The sequence below is a fragment of the Stegodyphus dumicola genome, chromosome 9 (genome assembly GCF_044657685.1).
Source record: "Stegodyphus dumicola isolate Sdum_Otavi_A_Nest chromosome 9, ASM4465768v1".
In the NCBI taxonomy this organism is placed as follows: domain Eukaryota; kingdom Metazoa; phylum Arthropoda; class Arachnida; order Araneae; family Eresidae; genus Stegodyphus; species Stegodyphus dumicola.
In genome coordinates this window covers 120,578,759-120,604,737 of record NC_140776.1, presented here as the reverse complement: position 1 = coordinate 120,604,737, position 25,979 = coordinate 120,578,759, and the positions used below count along the sequence as shown (strand labels likewise).

Here is a 25,979-nt window from a genome sequence, read left to right as displayed (position 1 = left end):
TACTCAGACACTCCCCCATTACGTCTACCTGCATATTTGCGCATGTGCTACCTACCGTACATCACCTTACTTAATCTCCTGATTGGTCTTTCTGTCCGCTCTGCCTCTTCGTTTAGCTGATATGCTAATTTTTCGACTTCGTCCTTAATTTTTGCACACCAGTGTATTTGCAGGCGTGCTTAGAAAAACACCTACTTTAAGATAATGGTAAAAATTTTATAGATTATAATTCAAAAGTTTTTTCAAAAAAATTTTAAAAACTATTTAAAAATAGAAATTTTAAAAATAAACGATGAAAAATGGGAGAATGTTACTTGGAATGAACCTAAATTTCGAAATGTGAAAAGAAAAATCAAATAAGTTGAATAAAAAAGGAGATATTAATAAATATATGCCAAACTCAATTAACTTTGAGGAGCTAACATTTTGAGAGCTAATTTTTTAAAAACTAATCGTGCAATTTGTACAAAACTTGGTAGTTTGGCGTAATTTGAGTCATAGAATCCAAATATAGAAAAAAAACTTGGCATGTCATTTCAGAAAAAGTCCGATTTTGTGTCAAAATACCTATATTAGAACAATGTTATATATAAATCTAATACATATCCTAGGTCGCACTTTTGAGACATGAAGAACGCAAGCTGAATTTCGTGAATTGGCCTAGTATAACGGGAGATATAGAACTGTGTGTCTTCCCCCCCCCCTCTGTACATTGGTTTGTAACAAGAAATAATGCGGGCGTTTCTAAAGAAGCGAAGAGGGAGATATTAGCAATGTTAGAAGCTAGCAGAATAATGACGTAATTAACTAGCCAGCGGTGTTTATACTACGTTTGATGTAATTGTAGGAACAAGCTATTATTGGTTAATATTAGTTTTATTTGCCCTTTCCCAGTAGCGTTATGTAACTTAGAAATATTTCGAATTTGGGAGAACAGATAAATTTAGAGGGAAATCACCAAATCTAGAATGTTAATTTTGAGGTCGCCAATTATTTTTAAAGCAGCTATCGTAGTTTCTTATATCTTACAGATATACATATATATGATCTTATAGATATTTTACAGATATATGACATGATTGGAAAGGTCGATTGCGATTATAATAGACATTGAAGCGCGCATAATGAAGAGCAAACTAACAGTCGAGGCAGATTTAAAAAGCATGAATGAAAAAGTGAAAGTGTGGGTTTCAAATGAAATCTCTAATCTGATTGGATAAAAGGTGTCTGCATTGCTGCCTTATGTAAGATCTTACAATGCGGTTTAATTTTGAAATGGCGCAGTTTAGATTGTATATTATAAATACTTCCTATTTTTAGCGCACAAAAGGAAAATACCTAAATTAGAATGAGAAGTAAAAGAGGCTGGTTTAAAATTAAAAGTTTGCGTTCGTATTTTTATCTTACGCATGTGTGTGTAGGCCTTTTAAATGGGTTTTTAAGCTCTCATTGACTTCGTTGTAAACTGAAGCTAACTTTTCTTACAAGAATTAGTAATATGTGTCGAATATTTCGGTCTCATTTTTTTTAAATGAATGATTCCTTACTTATTCTTAAATCTTACTTCCAGAAGATATTGAGTTCAGATCGTAAAATCAGTTTTCTTAGACTTTTGTAAACAATGGAACTGTTTGACAATCCTAAGTTGATAATCCTTACTTTTAAAGAAATATCGGCTAGTTATGTAAGTCCTTTGTGAATTTTCAAGGTCATTTAAAACGAATGGTCTTCCAAAACTTGCCGCGTGGAAGATAAAAAACATTTTATTTCGCGGAGTAATAACGTATTTATTTTAAATCTTTCAGTTTTTGTAAAGGCAAATATAATACATTTTGCGGAATGGCAACACTCTTTTTTATTATCGCCGAGTTTTTTGATTAAATTTGAAACATTTAACGCTTTACAGAGTGGCAGCACAATTTTAAATCGCTTAGTTTTTAATCAAAATTTCATTAAATATATACATAAAGAGTGTGGGCGCTTTTGGGTTGTGTGTCGAAGTTTAGGTAGGCAATGACTCTCCTCTTGTTTTAAAGATCTAGTATGCTATAAATTCATCAAGCTCAAGGGGGGAAACTCTAGATTTGTATGAATTATAAGCAAGCGGCTTATATTATCAGGACTTGTGTTCCTCTTTACTTGCTTTGGAAACATGAATTGTCCTCACTCGGAACAAGGAGCTTACTCAAGCTATGTTCAATAAACTGTGAAGTAGACAATACACACAGGAAGGGTATACAAAACCCTTTATTTTTCTATCTTTACAGCGATTTCCGGAACTTCGGAATACAGAGACCAACCACTTGTGGTCTGAACGTAAGAATATAAAAATATTAACTAAAATTCTAACTAAACTAACTTTGGATTAATATACAAGTGCCTAACTTTAAGATTGGCCGTTATTTAACAAAAAATCCGTATGTAGTACAGAGAGCTGCTAAAACTACGATACGTTTGAGATTATCAAGAGGACTAAACCTCTGGCCTTGAAGGCAACCAGCAAACGAGTAAAACTACTATGGCAAGCGGCCTGCTTCTAATAACTCCTTCCTCTCTCTTGCTTGGCAAAAAGCCACAACTTAAGTACTTGGCGTTAGCAAGACAAATTTGCATAAATAAGTTAAAGCTTTTAATTCTGGCCGGAAGTAGAAAATAAGAAGTGATAATAAAGATTTAAAACAAAATAAACGTTAGTAAAACTTAGGATCCTTACAATATATTGAAAGATTGTATATTTGAAGTGTGAGAAGTAGAATCGAATCTCCGGTAATTTCAGACATGCATGTCTTGACGAAAACCGGAAGAGGTGTTAAAATGAACGTGATGGAAAGAATATGTATAAAGACTGAAGATATATTGACTCCATTTGCTTTTAAAATAACAGCATTGAAAGAAAATGTTTTACTTGTAATAATTTATTTTTATTGACTTGAATACATGAAATTAGATTTTAAACTATAAAAGACATATTTCTCTTCAGACTCTATTACAGCAAAAGGAAATTTCTGTGTGCGTGTGCCACCACAACGTCCTGATAGAAATGTCATGTTCTGCGATAATTTCGTTTGATTTTTAATACGCAGAACCTTCTGGTGTCGGTTTCGGGAACTAAAGACTCACGCTGTCCGACTGAAGATAAAAAGATGAAATAAAAGAAAAATCTAGCTTCGTCGCTTATTCATTGCTTTCTCATTTACCTATAATTATATTCGGAGTTGGAATCTTACAAAACCGGCGTTTTGCTTTTAATTTGTCCGAGCGGACGTTCCGATTTGAGATACGGGGTGAAAGATTCTTCTGAGACAGTGTAGTGTGTTATTCGATTTTCCAAAACTCGGATTGTGGTGCTTTAATAATGGACAGAGCAAGCGCAGGAGGATGCAGGAGGAGGCAAACATTTAAACCCCGCATAATAAAAGTAGCGTTGTACTGAAGATACAAGATTTCCAAGTGTGGAGTGAAGAATTTGTTTGGAGAAAGCTTATGTTTACCATATTTTCCCTTTTTTGGTTTTCATTTAATTATTATTTTTATCATCCGAAAATCGAGAAAGTTATGCGAATCATTTAATTTCCGAAGGATGCGGTTTCACAATAAGAAGAAAGATATGAAAAGAAGGCGTGGTTAAATTACAGGTAACTATCACGATATTATTTATTTAAAAAGAAACCTACATTCTAATAAAAATGCATAGTAAAATAATATTACAATATCCAATAAGGTATCTTCATTTCTACTTCTGTACTGCCCTTAATTCGAATCTCGCCCGTTCTTATTGTTGTCTCTTCTGTTCCTTAGACTTTTAATCATCCGTAAATATTTAGAGAAGGTTTAATGGGCAGCCGACTGGGCGAAATCATACACTAAAATGTAAAATGAAGAATTACAAGAATATTTTTTTAATTTCCACAAGAAATATATAACACAAGAAATAAATTAAATACAAAAGATTATATGTGTGTAGAAATAAATCAGTATTACTTCATATTTACTGGAACCGATTTTAAAAGTTGATATGTTCGGGACAAAACCATTTTGTAAGCGCTCATCTCGTTACATTCGTGGCCGCGTATCCGCTGATTTGTGATGGAAAGAATATGTATTACGTCTGAAGATATATTGACTCCATTGGTCCTCGGCTGAAATTTAAGGTTCAAAGCATATATTCTGAAGTATTTCCGTCACATCACATGTTGTGCGGCTCCCGTCTCCAACACAAAGCGTAAATTGACACTCCAAGGTATAGAATATGCCGTCGGTATACAACTCGAGAGTATAAAGCTTGCTTTCCAGTTCGAAGAAAATGGTATGGAAACAGATAAGAATGGCACTGAACGGAAACTCGACGATATATAACATACGTTCGCCTTCGGTCTAGAAAAATTCGATGCCATAATAGAACAATAGTCTTAAACTGGTGGCACCCGAACCAATTTTGTGTAGCCCCAATTACAGTGGATGGACAAAAATATGGAAACACCTTCTGAAATGCATGTTTGAAAAGAAAGATTGATTTTAATGAAATATGTAGGTGGCGCTGGCGTTTTTGACTACTGACGCAACCTATACAACTTCGTAAATGTGCTAAACAGTTCAGTTGTTGTCGGAGTACTGTTATGTGAGGTTGTCATTGCATTATGTCAGAGTTAACAGACTTCGAACGTGGGCAAATTGTTGGAGCACGTATGGTAGGTGCTTCCGTGAGCAAGGTAGCCGAGATGTTTAGTGTTTCAAGAGGTACTGTATCGAAAATTTATTCCGCATATTTGAAAAGCGGAAAAACATCATCTGCTAAATCACAGCGCGGATGAAAGTGTGTCCTGAGTGATCGTGACAGACGATCATTAAGGGAAATTGTGACGAAAAATAAGAAGACCACAGCTGCAAAAGTTACTGCTGAAATGAATGTTGTGTTACCGAACCCTGTGAGTACCAAAACAATTAGAAAGGAGCTTCATAAACAGGGAATTGCTGGCCGTGCTGCAATTGAGAAGCCACTCATCAGTGATGCTAATGCCCGTAACAAGAAAAGGTGGTGTTTAAGTCATAAAGCCTGGACTATAGAGCAGTGGAAGCGAGTAATATGGTCTGACGAGTCTTCTTTCACATTGTTTCCCACTTCTGGTCGAGTTTACGTCTGGAGAACGCCATCTCAAGCCTATAATACAGACAGCTTGTTGCCAAGAGTGAAACACGGCGCGGGTTCTGTTATGGTTTGGGCAGCCATATCGTGGTTCTCTGCTAGCCCCATGATAACTGTGTCAGGGCACATGACTGCCAAGACTTATGCGAACATTTTGGCCGATCAAGTTCATCCCATGGTACAAACTTTGTTCCCCGATGGTGATGGTGTCTTCCAAGACGACAAAGCCCCTGTTCACACAGCTCACATTGTCCAAGACTGGTTTTCTGAGCACGAGGATGAGTTGTTCCATCTCCCCTGGCCACCACAGTCACCAGACCTGAATGTTATCGAACCTTTGTGGTCTACATTGGAACGGAAAGTGCGTTCTCGTTATCCACCGCCAACATCGTTATCTGAACTTGCCACCGTTTGGCAGAAAGAATGGTATAATATTCATTTGTCAAACATACAGGAACTGTATTTATCCATTCCGAGAAGACTGCAAGCTGTTTTGGATGCCAACGGGTTTCCTACACCATATTAAGCAAAGAAACATGTTTTTTTAAAGGTGTTTCCATATTTTTGTCCAACCCCTGTATGTATTTGCTGCAGAAATTTCAAGAGTTAGTTATAGAGCTTCGAGTTTATATTTTTCTCATTCCTATTAAAAACGAACATAAGTAACGAACCAAAAAATAATTAAATAAAGATACTAATCAATTTACGATGTGATATAGATGTTATTCAAAAGTGTGAAGATACAGATTTTGGTAACTTTTGTTCAAATTTGTCAAAAAATATATAAGCTCAGCTACACGTTTTTGCACTAAAAATAATTGCTTTTGGGGGGTACATTTACTTGTGGACAGCTTTTTTTCACAGCAGTTAAAAATGAGTAAGAAAAGAATCTGATTCACCGATGAGCATTTACAATTCGTATTGAAGATATTTTTGTCCAAAGCTATAAATTTCATCAAAATCGAAACGCCATCAAATGTTATGAAATAAAGAATTTTTAATTATTTACCATATGCTATTATATTTATTTATGCGTGGAAGAAAAATTTCGAAAAATAAGAGAAAGAAACTAGGTTTTTCATTACTTTTCTCAAGTTCTGTCATACTGGAAATGTTCCTCTGAAAACTTAAACAGGTTTAATATTTTTTTTAGTTTGAATTAAAGTACCAATTCTTTAATGATTAGTTAAACATGTTGGAATTATTTAAAAGAAACATCAGTTTCATAATTTAATATTTAGCTATCAATATACTTAAATTACAAAATGTAACCTACAAAAATTATTTGCAGGCACTAATCTTTAGATTTCAGATACAAAATAAATATAAATTTCATTTTTTTCCCATTTTGATATTAATTTTGTTGCGTTCTACGAGTTCGTGGATTTGGAGTGATTGATGACAACACTTAATCAAGAATGAAAACTCAATTTATTTAACCAGTATTACTCAGGATAGTTCCAAAATCGCGTTTACAGTTGTCGAAAAAGCACGACAAACACGCTGAAACAATTAGCAACAGCCTTCAGGCTATCAGGGTATAACGATGAAGACAGCTTCACGGCAAAACACTAAAGTACAGCTCCCGACTCGGTCGATCGCTGTCGGAGCTCAACAAACTCAAGATAAAACTCGACGATACGATGCACTGACACTACACTGCAACTCCGCGTACAGGCAGACTTTATATAGCTTTTGGCCTGCCTTCGAGAACATTCTGGCCCAAACCGGTAAGAATTCGTTCTAGAATGTTCTCCATCCGCCTGTAGCATATTGCAATTTTATCGCCAAGTGGGTGATTTCGCGCCAAAGCTGGCAACCCAGCATTCCTTTGTCATTATCTGGCAACCCTAAATCCGCTTTGCGGGGCAGCAAACTTACCGCAGCTGGGCATTTCGTAACAATATTACTGTTTATGTAAAGTTTTAATAAACGTTTAGTGAGCGAAATTAAACATATATAAATTTTTAAAAAAATTTTTATGTTGTTCATAAAATTTTTCTTTTTGTAAAAAGTAAAATTCGGAAGGTTTCTGGTTTTAATTTTCGCATAAAAGGGTTTGTTAAGGTTTTTTTTTTTACGGTCTCCCTGAGCGCACAGTCTACCAGTCTGCTTTTGCACTCGCTCCTGCTAACGCCCTTTTTTCTTCTTTTTAGCATTATTATTGAGCATCGTTTCCTTCGCACTTACGCCACATGCAGTTCCACAACAAAATGACAAAATTTTTAAAAGCTGCATACTGGCATATGTTTAGAATATTTGATGTAGTGTTCAGTGTTGGAATACACTTTTGTATTTTTATGTCTTTTCTCAGTTCACCATGCCAATATTCAGTTTTCTTAGTAAGCCGGCTAACAATTTTTATTATTATTATTATTAACTTTTTATATCTTAACTTTATTTATTAAATATCTTTTTCTTCGCACTTACGCCACATAAAATTCATCAGCAAAATCGCAAAATATTTAAAAGCAGCTTCTCTTTAGAATTCCCGATATAGTATTAAAGGTTGCCATACATATTTTTATACTCGCTATATTTTTTCTGTAAAAACTGGCTGCTTGCGACGCCAGCTGCTTTAAATATTTACCCTAAAAACGAAAAAACGTATATAGCCATTTCATAAAAATATTGAATATTTCTAGTTAGACATATCATGATTTTAATGACATTAAAAAGAAGAAAAAAATATTCTTTAACTCTGTTTATTGCTTTTAAATCGCCTAATTTATTACTCAGTAAGCATCCAGATTAAATTTGAAAGTAGCTTTGCTGAATAGTAGTAGGCTGGCGCAGAGAAAATAAAAATATTTTTCATTGAGCCGAATTTTGTTAATTAAAACTGAAAGATAAAATATCTTGCCTTCTTTCGAAAGGCAACAGTGTCGCCTGCTGGAGATAAAATTGTTTTATTTCGAACACTTTTCCACTGCTTACTGTGAAATCATTGAGTTTGTTAATCAGAAATTCCTTAAAGTTTTACAAAATATGAAATAAATAATAAAAGAAATTCAAAATTCGGCCTTCCATTTGTCTACATTTGATCAGAGAACTACATTATTCAAAATCTGATGGCTCTAGGTACCGTCTGTTTTTCGCAGTACGAGGAACATACGTACATAATGCAGATTCTTCATTATTTAATTTCTTTAATAAAGGGTAATAATATTTGTTGGCAGCAATTTGATAAGTGATACACCGTTTATAATAAACTAACGCAAAATGCCACTTCGAGACTAACAGGCCCTGTTTGCTAAGAAAGAAAAAAAAAAATTGTCCCTTCAGTAATTTTCAGATCATGAGTGCGCTCGCTTAACGGTATAGAAGAGTGGTTCTCAGCCTTTTTTTTCCCTTCCATGCACCCCTTTCATCGTTGCGAAATGATCATCTCCACCTCTTCCTTTCCCAAATTCGAAAAATACAAGATACGCCCATAAAGTAGCTGGTATAAATTAAAACACCAAACGATAAAATAAAGAAGTGAAAGAAATAATGTATATTTAGAAAGGGTGACATCTCAACTCTTGTTAAAGTCAGAAATTAATTATTTTTTCTTTTGCATATCAAAATGCCAGAGTCATTTTCATTTAATAAAAAGACGTTGTAAAAAAAAAAAAAAACTTTGAGATGGGAGAACGATATAACATTAAATCTTTTCACAAATTAAATAAATAATATGCTACTGAACGTTATACATGGCTTTTTATTTATTTATTTTTATATGTTATGGCGTGGTTACTAGCTATTTTTAGTGCTTTCGCTACTACTAAGGCCAGAAGTAGTGGTCATTTTATTATGGAGGCACTTACTAGGCGGCCACCGTTACCTTCTATGAGGGGACAGTCAATTTGCATCCATGCTTTCTTCAGGATTCGAACCCGGACCCTTCAGTATTGCAGTCGGCTCCCCCAACCACTATACCGTCTGGGGAGCATATACGAGATGATTCGAATGCTATATGGTGATGCATCGCTATCAAGAACACAAGTGTAAGAAAAGTGGTACAATCGCTTTAAATGTGGCGCAAATGTTTTGAAGATGAACCAGAGATAGGGTGCCTTTCAGCTTTAAAGGATGGAGAAAATGTGGAGAAAATTCGTTCTTTGGTAAAAGCTATTTCAAACATGCTTAGGATTAGTAAAGAAAGCTGTAGATTAGTTTTAATTGAAAATCTGCTCGATTTATGCTTCGGATTTTCACAGAACAGCAAAAAGACGACAGAAAAGCTTTGCTGTGAAGATTTTCTGACTACTGAGAGACAAGGCAACAGTTTCTTAAAGTGTATCACAGGGGGCCGATGAGGTATGGTATCTACAATACGACCTAGAAACAGACAAAATGCACAGGGGAAAGGACCGTTTTTTCCCATACAACCCCCTCCCCACCCGAAAAAAAATTGCGCGGATGTCGAAAGCAAAGACTAAATGATGCCGATTGCTGCATTTTTTTTAATATGAATTACTTATTCACCATGAATTGGGCTCTGAAAATTAATCAGTTGATTAGTATTTTTAAAATGAGGTGTGCGTTTTCGATTAAGAAACAGGATAAGGCGGATTAAGAAAGAAATTTTGGATTCTGGGCAATGGTTTCTTTCACACGACAATCCTTGGCCTGATACAGCATGATTTTTTCTCTTTTCTCGAAACTTAAGATGGCTATAGGACAGAGATTTGAAACCGTCTCGGATATTAAATCGAATGTTACGCTTATTTTGCGAACGGTTAGTTACAACGTCTAAAATAAATAGTGTTTCGATGGCCTGAAGAAACGTTGAAAAAATTGTGTAGATCCCTCTAGCCATTATTTCTTTTTTATAAAAAATTGTCCGGTTACCTTATGGGAACATCTTGTACATTTAATTGAATTTAGTATTCTTTTTAAATTGTTTTCATTTTAGTTTGTTTAATTTGCATTAAACAAGAGAAAGTATGGAAAATGTTGGTAAAAGCAAAAACTTGGAAAAAAAATAGTTTTTATATTCATAAACTAAAACTGAATACTTAACAAGTAAAGAAAAGTTTGATTAGGCTTCTTGCTCATGTGAGTGTTAAATCATAAAAAGTAATATTAAAAGTATCGCGAAGAAATATCATTGGCAAAATTTAATATGTTGAACAGACTGATGATCATTCGTGAAGATGGAAATTGAAGAGGTAGCTGAAGTTTTGATGCTAAGTTATTTTAAATAGTTAACTGAAGTTTTGATGCTAAGTTAAGATTTAAAAATAGTTAAGTCCTTCTATCCTTCTACAGTATAACCAGCAATTGATATAATTTAAAGCACATCTTTCGGTTTTTTTTCCCTCGATGTTTGCTCTATCTGTTTTCATCTATTAATAATTAGGAGAAACAGAGTTCCTTTCAGTTTCGAAGCTCTCCTCGTCACTCTCTGTTTAATATTTGATCTGCTTTACTGAAGTTTATTTTGGAATTCTACAGGCATTGAATGTTGTTTGTTCTTATTTGTTCCTAGCAGTAGGAAATGAACCTCTACACTGATTATGACGTCATCGAACTTTTAACTGTGAGGAAGATAGAGCGGTGGGAAGGACATTTCCGCTGGAGGAGTATAAGAAATAAATAATAAAAAGAATGATAATAAAGACCAGTAGTTTTATTCTTCATTTTCCCGCATTAATTTTATTTTGAATTACGGAGTCAAGATTTAAGAATTTTTATTTATTTATTGTTTTTTTTTTTTTTTGTTTGTTTGTTTGTTTTTGTTTTTGAAAGCTGTTTGCTCGTAATAATTCTTATTGAATGTTTCTTCTTGTATGTGAGAAAGTGTAAATATATTCTCTTAAAATCAGCACATAATAGTAATAATAGGTTTCAAATCTTAATGGTCGCTCAAAAGGGTTTGCTAAGGTCTTTTACGCTCTCGTTAAGCTCGCAGTCTACCAGTCTGCTCTTGCACTCACGCCTGCAAATCTATTTTTTCCCCTTAAAGCCGTAAAGGGACGTTAATCCCATATGAATATTAGTCTCGAAACGGCATTTTGCGTCGAAATACTTAAATGCGTTGTATCGCTTTTCAAATTGTTGCCACCAAATATTATTGTTCTGTATGATATTTAAAGAAATTAAATAATGAAAAACCTCCTTTTGAATAACGTACTCCTCCAAACCAATATGGGCACCTGGAAGCCCGAATTTCGAATTTCTTTTATTATTTATTTCAAATTTTGTCGAACTATAGGGAATTTTTGTAACGAATTTAAATAAACTACTCTTCCACCCGAACACCGGGAGCCTAGAAGCCCGAATTTCGAATTTGTCTTACAATTTTTATCTCCAGCGCGGGAGATTTTCTGTCGGAAATTCTAAAGATATGTTGTTTTAAATATTTTGATGTTAAATCGAACTGTGGCGTAAGCATCGAGCGTGGCATTTCTTAAATCAAGTAAACACACAAAACGTTAGTAACAAAAAGATCCAAAAAAATGTTGTCTGAATATAAAAAATATAAAAAAACTGAATATTGATATGATGAACCGAGAAAAGACTTGGGAGGAGGGAAAAAATAGTATGCTGACACTTAACGCTGCATCGGGAATTCTAAACGTATGCTTGCTATGGTGCTTTTAAAATTTTTATAATTTTCTGTTGAACTGTATACAGCGTAAGTGCGAAGAAAATGAGGCTTAATAATAAAGCTTAAACGACCCCTCCCCCCCAAAAAAAAGGGTTAGTAAGAGTGAGTTAACAGTTTAGCGAAAGCGTAAAAAACCTTAACAAACCCTTTTAGGCAACCGTTAAAATTTTATCTTTTTACCCCCATTATTATTAGGCATCGTTTTCTTTGTACTTACATGAATGCATTTCAACAGCAAAATCCTAAAGATTTTGAAAGCAGTATAGCAACTTATGTTTAGAATTCCGGAGCAGTATTAAGTTTTGGCATACATTTTTATATTTTTTTCAGTCTTTTTCAGTTCATTCGATCAGTGTTCAATTATCTGTACTTAATAAATATCACTTTCTCCTCACTTATAACACATAAAATTTAGTTCAATAACAAAATCGCAAAACATTTAAAAACAGCATATGTTTAGAATTCCCGATAGAGTGTTAGAGGTTGCCATACTTGTTTTTATATTCGTTATATTCTTTCTATCAAAACTAGCTGCTTCCATGGCCAGCCGCCTTAAACAGTTTCCACAAAAAAGGAAAGTATATAATGATTTTAATGAGCCCAGTTGGTGTCATTTCATAAAAATATTGAATATTTATAATTAGACATCTCATGCTTTGAATACATATACCAATCACATTGAAAAGTAGAAAAAATGTTCCTGAAAACTGTGTTTATTGCTTTTAAATCGCTTAGTTTAAAATACTCAGTTACCTTCCAGATTAAATTTGAAAGTATCTTAGGCTTTACTGAATGGCAGCACGTTGGCGCGTAAAAAATAAAAGTATTTTATTCCCTGTTGCGGCAAGAAATTGATTTCATACAGTCGAAGTTTTTAATTAAAACTGAAAGATAAATGTCTTGCGTTTTTCTGAAAGGCAACAGTGTCGCGCTCTAGAGATAAAAATGTTTTATTTCGGACAGTGTTGCCGCTGCTTTCTTTCAAATCGTTGATCTTGTTAACCAAAAATTCATTAACGTTTTAGAAAATATGAAATAAACACTAAAATGAATTCGAAATTCAATATTTGGGCAAAATTTGGGATAGGTGCAAATTTTCGGGTGGAGGATTCCATTAGTCAAAATTCAATGGCTCTGTGTACCGTCGTTTTTTCACAACGCGAAGAACATACACACACACACACACACACACACACACACACACTATACATTCATACATACATACATGCAAATTCTTCATTATTTAGTTTCTTTAAAAATAATACAGTGCGATAACATTTGGTGGCAACAATTTGAAAAGTGAATCAGCCATCTAAGGCGAAAATACATTTATAACGATCCGCCTGAAATCCCGTTTCGAGACTAATGGCCCCTTTCGGGCTAGTGATGAAGAAATAAAACAAAATTAAGAAAGCAGACAATAGTAAAATAAATATCTTTAGAATTTCCGATAGACAGTCTCGCGCGCTAGAGATAAAATTGTTTTATTCCGTACAGTGTTGCCACTATTTGCTTTGAAATTTTTGAATTTTTTATACAAAAATTCGTTAAAGTTTTACAAAATGTGAAATAGAAAATAAAACAAATTCTAAACTCGGACTTCCATGTGCCCATGTTCGATTGGAGGACTATTGTTATTCAAAATTTTATGACTCTAGGTACCTTTTTTTTTTTTTTTTTTCAAAAATGCGTGAAACATTCATGCACATTCTTCATTATTTAGCGTTTTTAAATATAATACAGGTCGGTAATATGTGATGGCAATATTCTGAAAAGTGTTACATCGCATTTAAGTGATTCAACGCAGAATGTCGTTTCGGGATTAATAGCCCTTCTTGGCTAACGCCCCTTTAGGCTAATAAATAAAATTCCAGTCAAAGATAAATGGATTAAAAGAGTTTACAATGTATTGATGAATACGAGACTGCAAGTTTGATCTCGCAGACTATTAAATTATTCGTTGCTACGTTAGCATTTATGCTTCCTAGTTGCCTTCAATAGCTGTCAGTCAAAGGAAAGAGAGAACAAGGGGAAAAAAATACATTTTTTGCAGGCTCTTTTGCGTACGATGATTCATATATTGCGTAAGAAGTTTCTGAAAGTATTTTTCCTTTTCTTTCCAGTTGACAGAAGTAATTAAACTAATCCGTATATTAAAAAATAGAAATTTAAAAAAATGTGATGTGTTTAGCACATGACCTCCTGCCAGTTCCATGAGTTATGTCCCATTTCAGTCTTTGTTGATGAAGTAGGTAAAAACGATTCTTATTTCAGCCTTTTCATTTAGGGCTAACGCAAAATCCGAAAGTGTGATAGGAGATAATGTGACTTTGATGTATGTGTGTACGTATAAAGTGATGTCATAATGATATAGTCGCCCTTTAAACTGCTTAAATAAAATAATTAACGACATTCGTAATCACACTTAATGCAGAAAACAAGAAATTTTCAAAATTCGAGTACGACTCTTACTATTTTTTTGAAGCAGAATTCCAAATCTTAAAAATAGAAATATCGAAAGTAAAAAAATCACATCGAAAGAGAAAAAAATGAAAACTTTTGAGGATTTGGCTAGTATTAAATCTGTAGAAAAGATATAATGTTCTAAACATTCAGGAAAATCGGGAGTGGTACTACTCTATCATCTCTATAATAAAATAGATTTATTGTTTCATAGACTTTTAAAAATGTGTCTTTCTCTGTAGAAAGAAATGCTAAACCAGATATGAGAGAATGAATTTTTTACATCTGTCTGCCTAACAGAGTTACTGTATTGGTATTTACACAAAGAATATGTACTCCTTTCCGGCTGAAATAAGCTTTCTTTACGCTTTAATCTCCGCACAAACTATTATAATTAGAAAGAAAGAATAAGAAAAATAGAAAAGCTGAAGTGGTACGATTTTTGATGTTCTCATCCGGAACTATTGCAGAAGGGGGGGGGGAGAATACTTGAAATGGCAGAAATATGTTGCCATGTTTAGAGAGCGTGATTCGAGAGCATTCGAAACGGGCTCTCACGACTCCATGTTAAGACTAAAATGTCGAAATATCAACGAGCTTTAAGTAAACTACCATTTCCGATTAATCGATTGTAATTAAACTTTTATTTGTTTATAAATTTTATCCTTCAGGGGTAATTACTTATTTTTTTATTATTCTATTCTCCCGTACAATAGAGAATGATAGCTATACGTGCTTGTGTACACGTCAGTACTCATAATTTGATTTTTAAATATCGCATCGATCCTAGTATTTCCTCCGATCATGTATAGTGTTTCAGATTCATAAATCGATGACATAAGAATCACAGAATTTTTGACAGCAGTATATCTTTAGAATTCTCGATAGAGAATAAAATGTTGCTATACATTACTCTGTATATTCCGTGTGTTATTTACATTTATTTTTAGGCTAAAGGAGCGTTAGCTCAGAGTTAGTTAAGCGTTAACTCTATTAAATCTCAAAACAGCATTTTGTGGCGTTTCACTATACACGGCGAATCACTTTTTAAATTGTTGCCGCCAAATATTATCGCCTTGTATTTATTATATTTAAAGAAATTAAATAATGGAGAATCTGCTAAAATGTATTTATGTTTCTCTCATTGTGAAAAAATGATAGTACCTAGAACCATCAAATTTTAAATAACGTAATCCTTCACCTGAACATAGACACCTGGACGCCCGGATTTTCAATTTCGAATTTGTTTTATTATCTATTTCTTATTTTGTAAAATTTTAACGAGTTTTTGAGTAATAAGCTCAATGATTTCAGAGCGAGCAATGGCAACAGTGTACGGAGAGAGGAAGGAAAAAAAATATCTTCAAAGAACGAGACTGTGTATCGGAAATACTAAGGATATGCTATTAATTTAGAAGTCAAACAATAAAAATCAGCGTTAACCATCGAAACTAGTCCTGTAAAAATTTGAAAATATAACGCTGTTGAAACTAGTCCTGTGAAAATTTGAAAATATAACGCTGTTTTTGTTGTTTGACTTCTAAATTAATACTTGTTCGACATGTTATTGTATCTTAATTAAAGATATGCTGTTTGTAAATATTTTGTGTTATTGGGTTTGAATTGAATTTTATGTGCTTTAAGTGAGAAGATTATGATATTTAATAAATGAAGGTAACACACAAAACGTTAAAAAAATACCCCTTTGAGCGTAATGTAAAATCTGAAAGATTTTTTGTTTGTTTGTTAAATACATAGCGATAACATTCGGTGACTACATACTTGTATTTGCAAATTAATTCGACGTCAAATTGAGGATTGACGGGAATGCTTCATAACGAGAGCTCATCTTCGTAATGAGCTTATTCTTATTGCATTTGGCATAATTCCAAGAATACATTTAATCCTTATAGATGTAATATGTTGTTCTCAATCTCATATCTAGTTTAAATACCAAATTTCAGTAGTATTGGATTATCTCTCTCTCTCTCTTTTTTTTTTTTTTTTTTTTTTTTTTTTTTTAAATTTAGAACTGGGGCTTAAAATTCCCGTTGGGACATAACTGAGCGATTTTACTGATGGAATTTTAAAGTACCGTAGGAAAATAAAAAGCTTAAATACTAAAATGAAAAATTTTGGATTATATTTTTAGTGTAGTTTTGCATTAAAAACTGTAATGGGCTTCAAATGAAGTACCACCTCCGGTTGTATAATTTTACCCAAAATGTAATCATCTCTTTATATGAAAGTAGAAAACTTAAATACAGAAAATAGATGTCTTTGGAAGTTTCACATTAGAGTTATCGTCGACGAAAAAATCATCACACACATACAGACACACAGATAGACAGTCATCATTGTAAAAATTGTCAAAACGTGTTTTGGAGGCAGTAATTCGTGCTTATTCACTGAAAAGTCTCTATCGGAATTTGGAACCGAAAACAATTACCCTCTTACAGGCAGGGTATGTAAGTTAGACGGAGATAAAAATTGTCACTAGGAGGTGAAGTATGAGAATGTAATTAGCTCGTTGCTAGATGTATACGTTGCTTTGTATCCGATTACATAGAATAAATCTTTCGTTAATTAAGTTAATGGTGTAAATATTTATAAAAATTAACAGTTTTGTATATTATAAATTATATGGTACTGATATCTTATTGGAAGTGAAAGCTCATAACCGTTCAGCGTGCTGTTTTTAAACATTTCAATTAGACTAGCACTTTGAAACTCTGTTTTTTCTTCTTTCCCACTGCGTGACTTGGTGTAAGTAGTAGTACGTCCGGCTAGCAGTGGAAAGTTCCAGAGTTCGAATCTCGGCAAAGTCGTCGTTGATTTTTCTTATTTCTTGCTTTGAAGAACCTAACAAAGTGTGCAGCTATAATTTGAAAGTAGTACTTTTCTGTTAACGGAATGTAACTTAGAGCCACACATAAACGTTGCCGCGAAATCTGATTAGATGGTGGCAAACCTAATGGTTCATAAAGCGTCGTGGAAAAAATAAACTTGTAATAACAGTAATTACATAATATAATATTTAATGTTTATACAATAAGCGTAATATGTATTATATAATATAATATTTAATGTTTATATAATATGTATTATATGTATTATATAATGTAATATTTAATGTTTAATGCGCACGAGCCGAATATGTGCATGTGTTGTGATCGCTGTGTACGTGGAGAGAGCTGATTTTCTACCTGCGTATGCAGCGATCTGTTTTCGCTTAAAAGAACACTAAAAATTTTTTTTAATTTGGCATTAAACGTTACACAGTTATTCATGACCCAGTATTAACAGGCCAATTGGCAGCTGGCGCTCAGACAGAAAAGTACCTTGAAAGAAACAGAAAAGTACCTTGAAAGGTGAAATAAAGCTCTTTTCTCGCAAAATTGACAACAGCCGTGAGACTTCACTTTGCTAATCCGCGTGTTTGCAAATGCTTTCTCGCAAGACCGGAAATAGCCATAACAGCAAACAAGCACAATAAGTAGCATAGACAGCACAATAAATAGCTGAAAATCTCCAGAAAAATGAGGATATTAAATAATTCCTCCTTAGCATGGGAAATAAACCTAATTTCCTCAAATTATTCTCAGGATGAACCCCAATTTGTAATTCAGCTAACCGCTAAATCTCACGACTCTACTGTAGGGACTTGAAAAATGGGCTTTTCGCAAATTTTTTAAAAAATCACCAAGTTAGTGAGAAATTGCCAGATGTTGCAACTCGGTGACAAAAATTGTTACCGAGATTCGTCAGGAAATTGCCTATATCTTGGTTTCTAATTGAGCCATTTTTTACAGCTCCAACGTATTAGAATCCAGCGCACTCATAATTGAAAAATCTACAATTCTGTGCAACAAATAAACACTTAAATACAACACATATGGCCACAAATTAGATTGAACATAAAATAAACCCAAAAACTATCAACCTGTAAACAATAAATAAATAAAATGGATAAATAAAGTAATACAAATCACGACAACAATACGTAATAAAAGAAGAAATAGAATCAGAAAGCTTCAAATATTTACATATATTTACAATAATATATATTTAATAATATCCATGCTTTCGATTCGAACCCGGTCTCATTGATATAGTAAGCTAATCGCTAATCGCTATAATAATATGGGCTGTGTAAACGTAATATATTATGACGTGACTCAGTGTGACGCGGTAAATGAAACGTCTATGGATGTCCCTAACGGCAGAACATGTTGAGGTGTTATGTGCTCTTTTGTTAAATATTTGCTGTTACTTTATGAATCATTCGGTGTTTTGAAAGTTGCTAACTAATCGACAAAAAACTAAATTAAAGCTTTTTCAGTTCTGAAACTTCTGCTTTTTATATTACTCATTTTAAAAATTAGTTCATAAAACGAAAGCTAAATTCAGGTTCCAATATAATTAATTTTGTTTTTCTGATACGGATTTTGTGTTTACCGCATTTCCCACAGTATGAGACGCAGTTTTTCTTTAAAATTTTCGTTTCTAAAAACTGGATGTGTTTTAGACTACAGCAGCATTTGCGCAAACGACGAGCGAAACAAAGGGTGAAAGATTATCGACGACGGCGTGCGTGTTAACCCTTAGAATTTCCGCTTTCTAAAATCCAAAACATATGAAATCGTATTTGAGATTCACAACAATTTCTTTCATTAACAAGCAAAGAGGTATGAAGATTTCAAATGAGATCTTTTCAAGTTCCTAACCAAAGAGCTTCTTTCTGAATATATACAATAGAACTCCCAATTATTCGAATTGAGACCGGACACCATTCAGATAATCGAACAATCGGATATTTTTCGAAGGAAGGATTTTCGTACACTTTAATTAATTATTGTATGTATTGTACGTTGAAAATGAGAGAAAAAAACTATTTTTAAAGAAAAAGAGGTTTTAATTAATTAAAATGAAAGGGATGGCTCATCATCCCAATAATGTTCGCGCTGCGCCTACACTAGAATCGCGGAGGAGACGATAGAGCGCGTAAACAGAATCATTATTTTGTGAATCGCAGTATGTTTTCGTCTTAATGTTTTCCTTAAAGTCTGAAAGCAATTCGGATAATCAGCGATTCAGATAGTCGGAGTTCAGATATTTGGACTTAATACAGTTATTAAGTCACCTTTAACGTAAAGATAAGGAACCACAAAAGAATGCTTTTAGGGCAAGATTGTGCAAAAAAAGATGAACGGTTATAGTGCATTTGGGGAAACTGCATCTTAGGTTATTTTGTCCTTTAAGAAATACACAGATGAGATCCAGCTCATGGACGAAAGTTCTGACAACGATGAGGAGTTGCATAGCGAAAAAAACATTGAATCTTTCTTCTATTAAATTGTAATACAATAGGCTAATAAAAAACAGTCTTGTCAATCACTAATCTTTTTTTTTTCTCGGACTCAAAATCAAGCTGTGTCTTGTAAGTGGAGGCGTCTTGTATAAGGGTATGTACGGTATATGTATGGAATCACTCCGAAGTGAATATTTAGCAAGAATCATTTCAGTTCCAATTCAGAGAATATTTCTACCATCTTCCTTTGCAGTTTCCTTTGAGTATACAGATATTTATATTAGAGAATTTTCAAGTAAAGCGCAATCGCAGTAGATTTTTCAATTATGTACGACACGCCAAGGAGGTCAAAATTCTGGAATAAGCTTGGCCTCACAAAAATGAAGCCAAGGAAATATCGACAACACAACTTATCATGGCCTTATGGGTGAGACTACGAAGTATAGTGTTGCGTGCGTACGGGTTCGTAATAGGTTGAATGCACACAGGTCCGATGATAGGTTAATAAAATTTATTTTTATGAAACGAAACACTTCAAAGTTCTGGAATTTTCCACATAAATTCTCTCACAGGTGTTCACAGTATCACAGAGTACAATGAGTAGTTACACTTCAAACTACTAACAGCGTTAAACGCAGCGCAATGCAAAGGTCTCCGGAGTCCTGTACTTACATTTAGGGAATTTTTAATACTTGTTATGAAGGATTAAAAATACAAGAATTTTGACTTGAGACCGACAAAAATTGATTGGGATATTTAATTTCAAACTTTGCAGTTTTGGATGTCATTTTAAGCTTCCACAGAGAGATCAATTAATTAAGTTAGAATAATTCAAGGAAATAAGTTTAAAGGAAGTGCAGTAAAAATGTGTATTATTTAATAGGCCGTACAAAGAAGTCATGTGGTGTCCAGATCAGATTTTTTATAGTGCAAGATGTAAGTACTGATTTATATTTACGCCTTGGCATTCTCTTATATAAATATATATATTATCTGTATAGTAAATATAGAAATTTTAAAAACTGTTTGCGAGACCTTAGTTCAGAATGCGTTGATTTAGGCTATTTTGTTCTTTGCTAATATGTCAGGGTACTGCACTGTTGTAAATAGTTGTTGGAGATGGACTTAAAGGAGAAAGACAGTGGGGGGGGGGGCATTCGATTAGAACGTTGACTGCCGCATCACGTGGGACGGAAACATTCTGATCATGCCTCGTTACCCATTTTTAGGTGACGTTAATTTAGGACATACAAAGTAAGTTAGTAGGTATCTGAAAAAAATAACTTGAATTATGAATGAAGAAAACGAAAACGATTGTTGCCCTCACTGAATTGTACTTTCTTCGGTATCAGCTTTTCTTTTTTTTCCTTCAACAAACCAATTCTTGTAAAATATGATCAGTAATATCTACACCACTTTCATTATCACAGCATTTATGAGTGTCCGAATCAGAATCTGACCATGTAATTCTGTTTATATTTGTCTTTCAGAAATTCTCGGCTGTTCTTCGTTAGTATTATTCTAATTTTTGCAGCCCTGATAACAGTTTTCTTCACTGCTGTGTCATTCACTAAAAAATAACTCTTCCATTTTTCTTTTTGACAGTCCAGTTTTTGGAATGTCACTTAGAGTTAGTTTGAACCCAAAACAATTTTAACTATCCGTCACCCCCCCTCTCCAATAAAAAGTGTTTGAGAAAGAAGAAATAATTTTCGGATCTCACACTCTTTCTTAGATACTTCGTTCTTGAGGAAAGATTTTCAACTGAATGTGTATTCCGAAAAGTTTCATTCTAGACGTTCTAAACTCCTACGATCAGAAATAGCGTTCGTGGCCTCTTTCTTATGAACTAGCGTGGCAGTCAACGTGCTAAAAGGGCAGGCATGTTCAGGCGTAGAAATGCTTCTGAAGTCTCATCTTGGCATTCAGGACGAGGCAGACCAGTTTTCTGGAGTAAATCATACATGCATCAGAGTCAGTGAATTTTGTGATCTATAATTAAAACTATAATAGCATTACAAAACAATCATTTATTTGATTATATCATCATTAACTTATTAGCATTAAAGTGGAATATTTATTTTAGTAATTTATAAAATTCGGAGCATAAAATTTTCTGAGTGTAATCAAGGGGAAAAAAAAGGTAAACTAAAATCTAGAAGCACTCAGATTTTACATTACGCCCAAAAGGAACCTTTTTTAACGTTTTGTGCGTTACCTATATTTATTGAATATCATGTTCTTCGCACGTAAACCACATACATTTGAAAGCAGCATATCTTTAGATTTTCCGCACTAGAGATAAAACTGTTATTTCCTGTAGAGTGCTCGCTCTGAACTCGTTGAATTTGTTAATCAAAAATTCGTTAAAGTTTAAAAAATATGAAATAGATTTAAACAAATTCGAAATTCGGCCGTTCAGATGCCCATGTTCGGGTGGAGGATTACATTATTCAAAATTTGATGGCTCTAGATACCGTCGTTTTTGTCACAGTGCGAGAAACATACATGTATTCATGCAGATTCTTCATTATTTAATTTCTTTAAATATAATACAAGGCGATAACATTTGGTAACAACAATTTGCAAAGAGACACGGACATTTATAGTGAAACAGCGCAAAATGCCGCTTCGAGCTAATAAATTAAATTAACAGTAAATAAAAAAAATCTTATGCAGAACTAAAAATAAATAAAAAATAATCACTATAAAATACAAGCAAAATTAATTATTACGGTTAAATACAATTTTAATATTAGAATTAAATGTATAAAAATTTTTAAGGAGTCAAAAGCATTTATCACTATGATGTATTATGAAATATAGTTGAAATAAAATTCCTTTATAGAAATTGGGCTATAATACTCATCTATAATTTTAAAAAAGCAGCACAATTTAGAATTTTAAACAAAACTTTCAAAAATTTGTTTTTAAATATTTTAGCATTTTTTATTTATTTACACCAATAAAAAGCATAAAAATTGCTTGTTTGAAATTTTCTATTAGTTCAGATTTAAAATGTTATTTTCTAAAAGAAGTAGTTACAAATTTCCTTACAGCATTGGAAAAGCTAAAAGAAAATCCAGCCCTGAAAGCATGCAATAGCTTTATAATTATTTGGAACGTTAATTATGCTTGATAAATATGCTAAATTTTTAAAGATCAACCTCAGTTTCAAAAATAAAAATATGTAGAAATTCTAATTTGTGAAATGAAGCCCTACAACCAGCTTTTTCTTGACAATTATACACGCTGCAATAGGCAACCAATGTTAAATTTCTGCAAGTCGTCCCTACTCCTCCGGATGAGATCAAGGTGACAGTCGGCAACGCCTCAGACGAGGGAGAAAACCCGTTTGGGTTAGTCTATTTCTTATAAGGTCCATGATATAAGAGTATTAACTCATCTCTCCTACTTCCCGAGTAAACTCCTTGTCAGGAACCGGTGGCAGAAGCGTCTGTGTGACGCAAACTATATTGTCAACTTCCGCAGTCTGTGGATATTTTGGTGAAGAGCTGCTGCTATGACCTTGCTGCGATTATTATATTTTATTTATATATAGATGTCTCTTCCCTTTTCCTGCGGTAACGTAGAAGCAATTACTTCCTCCCACAATTGAATTATGTTTGTGGGGTTACACTGTTTGTGATTCCGCCAAGTTTTGCCAACTCTGAGCTATGAAGATATGTGGGATTCAAGGAAGGGAAAGTAGTCTCCTAAGTGAGCTACTTAAGGGTACACTAAAGTAAGCTCATGATCATGTGCAAGGGCATGATCGTTATCACGTGAATGCGATGTCCTGTCATTGGTCGCTGTGTTGTGGTTTCTCTAGCGTTTGGGGAGCTTAACATCATAACTACACTTTAAAGCGTTTTCATAATAAATTATTATGTAATGTAATACTGCTTTATATTATATTACGTCGCATTTAATAATATTACATTACATTACGTTCCATTTTATTACTTTATATAGCATTACATTTTATTATTTTATATTGCATTACATTCTGTTATATTACATTTTATAAGGTGTGCATTACATTACGTTATATTATATTACATTGTATTATATTTCAGTAATTTCTATGGTACGTTATGTTATATTACGTTATGTTGTATTATATTACATTACGCTGCATTACATTATATTATGTTTACATTACATTACATAATATTATATTACATTACACTGCATTACATTATGTCTATATTACATTATATTTATGTTATATGACACTACAGTACATTATATTACATCATATTACGTTATATTATGCTGTGTTATATTACATTATATTGTAATATTACATTGCTACGCGATTAAAAAAAATTGGTGATTGCTAACCTAATATATAGTAGTATTTCTCTTAATCAGTAACAATGGGACTGCGCCGATACCGATGAGAGATTTTTACGTATAACTAAATATATATTTCTAGAAATGAACTGATCCTGTTTTCTGATGCCTTTTAAAGAAACTGCTAGAAGCAAAGACCGTAGTAATTTGGGTTTTTTTTATCTTTTGGATACTATTAAGTAAATCATACGGATCATTATTTAAAATTAGAATGCACACACGTGATTTTTTATTTCAGAAAAACAAGAATTTAAAATTACCTTAAATATTATGATATAAAAGTTACAAATTTCTTAGGATTCTTCATTCCTTCTTTCTTTGAATGTCTGCCTGCTTACGAGATTGTTGCCGGATTGCTGAGATTGTTGTGTTGTTGTTAAATTTTGCTTTGTACGTAATGAGGCTTCATAGCACCATCTAATAACATAAATGAACATTGCTCGGCATATCTTATGAAAAGTCCTTCGTCAACTTCCTTCCACGTAACTTTTTTCTTTTGAGCGTCGTTTTCATCTTCTTCCTACCCCTCCTTTTCATCATCTTTCTCCTTTCCCACTATATGTAAGATTATTCGTCGTCATCGTCAGAGAGTGTGACGGGAACAGAATTATCTACATTCCAAGTTGTACATCTCCTCTTTACTAACACTAAACTTCTCTGAACATGTAACTAAAGATATCAGCCACTCTCATCGGATATGTTTTAAAACCAAGAAAAATCTTCAAAAGAGCGTAATCCTTAATTTTATGTTTGTTTCTTCTTGTAGCTTTACTTTCCTTAAACATCAAGATAAATATTTGCGGTAAAACGAATTCAGGTGGTATTTGCTATGATATTACGATTGTTGAGAGATTTATAGAGGGTTTTACACATTTTTGGAATGGTTTCAGAACCGTTTGTTCGATCAGAAGACTGTTCTTTGGAGTAAACGTTTGCATCGTTATTCCCAGGATAGAAAAGGTTTTCTTAATTGTTTTGATTTCCATTCCTCTTCCTCTACTTTCTAGAGTTCATCCATCATGGTGGGCTTGCACTAAGAAAGAGCGCTTTTCGAGAGACTGAAGGCGCAGTAGTTCGTAGGTGAAACGTCAGAGACTTTGTTATTTAGCCTTTTTTTAGTTGTCAATCTTGGTTTATTATTCTATTTATTGTTGCTACAGATATATTTAAAGACTTTATGACTACAGATATATTTAAAGCTGACTTTATTGTGCTACAGATATATTTAAAGGCAATTGATTTTTGAATCGGAGAATTTTCTGTTGTTATCGACGATTTAACTTCAGAAAAACAGTACATACCTTTTTCAGGTATTCATCTGGAGTCATCTTTCCACTTAGAAGGTAATGATTGACGGTTTTCTTCGTATTGCTATATATTGCTTATAATATTGCTTATTTTGCACTTCGAAATTTTAATACCGTGTATTTTGCAACGTTTTAGAGTTATGAAATAGGAATACTTCTTTTCGCGAAGAGAAAAACATATCCTTCAATACACAGCTTGTTTCCATGCGACATTTTGAAAGAAGAATAAATTTTACAGTAGCAGACGATATTTTTTATTTCGAATAATAAGGCTATTGTCAGAAATTTTTATTCCAAAACATTTGCTCTTTAAAAAAATTCTTTCTCGAAATCATTCTAAAAATGTATAAATATCCTCTGTATTTTATTAAAAGTCATGCTACTGGTTTACCGAGAGCGTTTATTTACTATAGCAGGCCTCACTGTGTTGGAAATGCGAGGAGCTGAAATTACTTCATTATCTTGCAAAACCTGTTTTTATTTGTTACAGATCAGCCTAAATTGTTCTAAATTTTACTTACATGCATTAAAAACCATCTTTTATTGAAACATTTAGTGCTTTTTAAAGGTTATTCGTTTTCATTACTGCGTTATAAAGTCTCTGCACGACTCGTTTCTTTCACATTGTCGCGCATTATCTTAAAATATACTGTGTGCATTAACTCCCGTGTGACTATGCATATTCAAAAGCCATTACCGCACTCGTTGGTTGACTGCCTACTTATTTTAAGCCATCTTCAAGGTTATGTCATTACTTGCTTGTTTTAAAATATTTTTAACATCACTCGGATAATATTT

At 33.3% G+C, this 25,979-nt stretch overlaps 1 protein-coding gene across 2 annotated transcripts in view; it reads left to right on the top strand.

Annotated features, from left to right (window-relative positions):
- Nucleotides 1-25,979, top strand: part of LOC118205143 (5'-AMP-activated protein kinase subunit gamma-1-like) — a 552,717-nt gene that overhangs the window by 236,080 nt on the left and 290,658 nt on the right. The gene's annotated exons all lie outside the window — the stretch shown is intronic.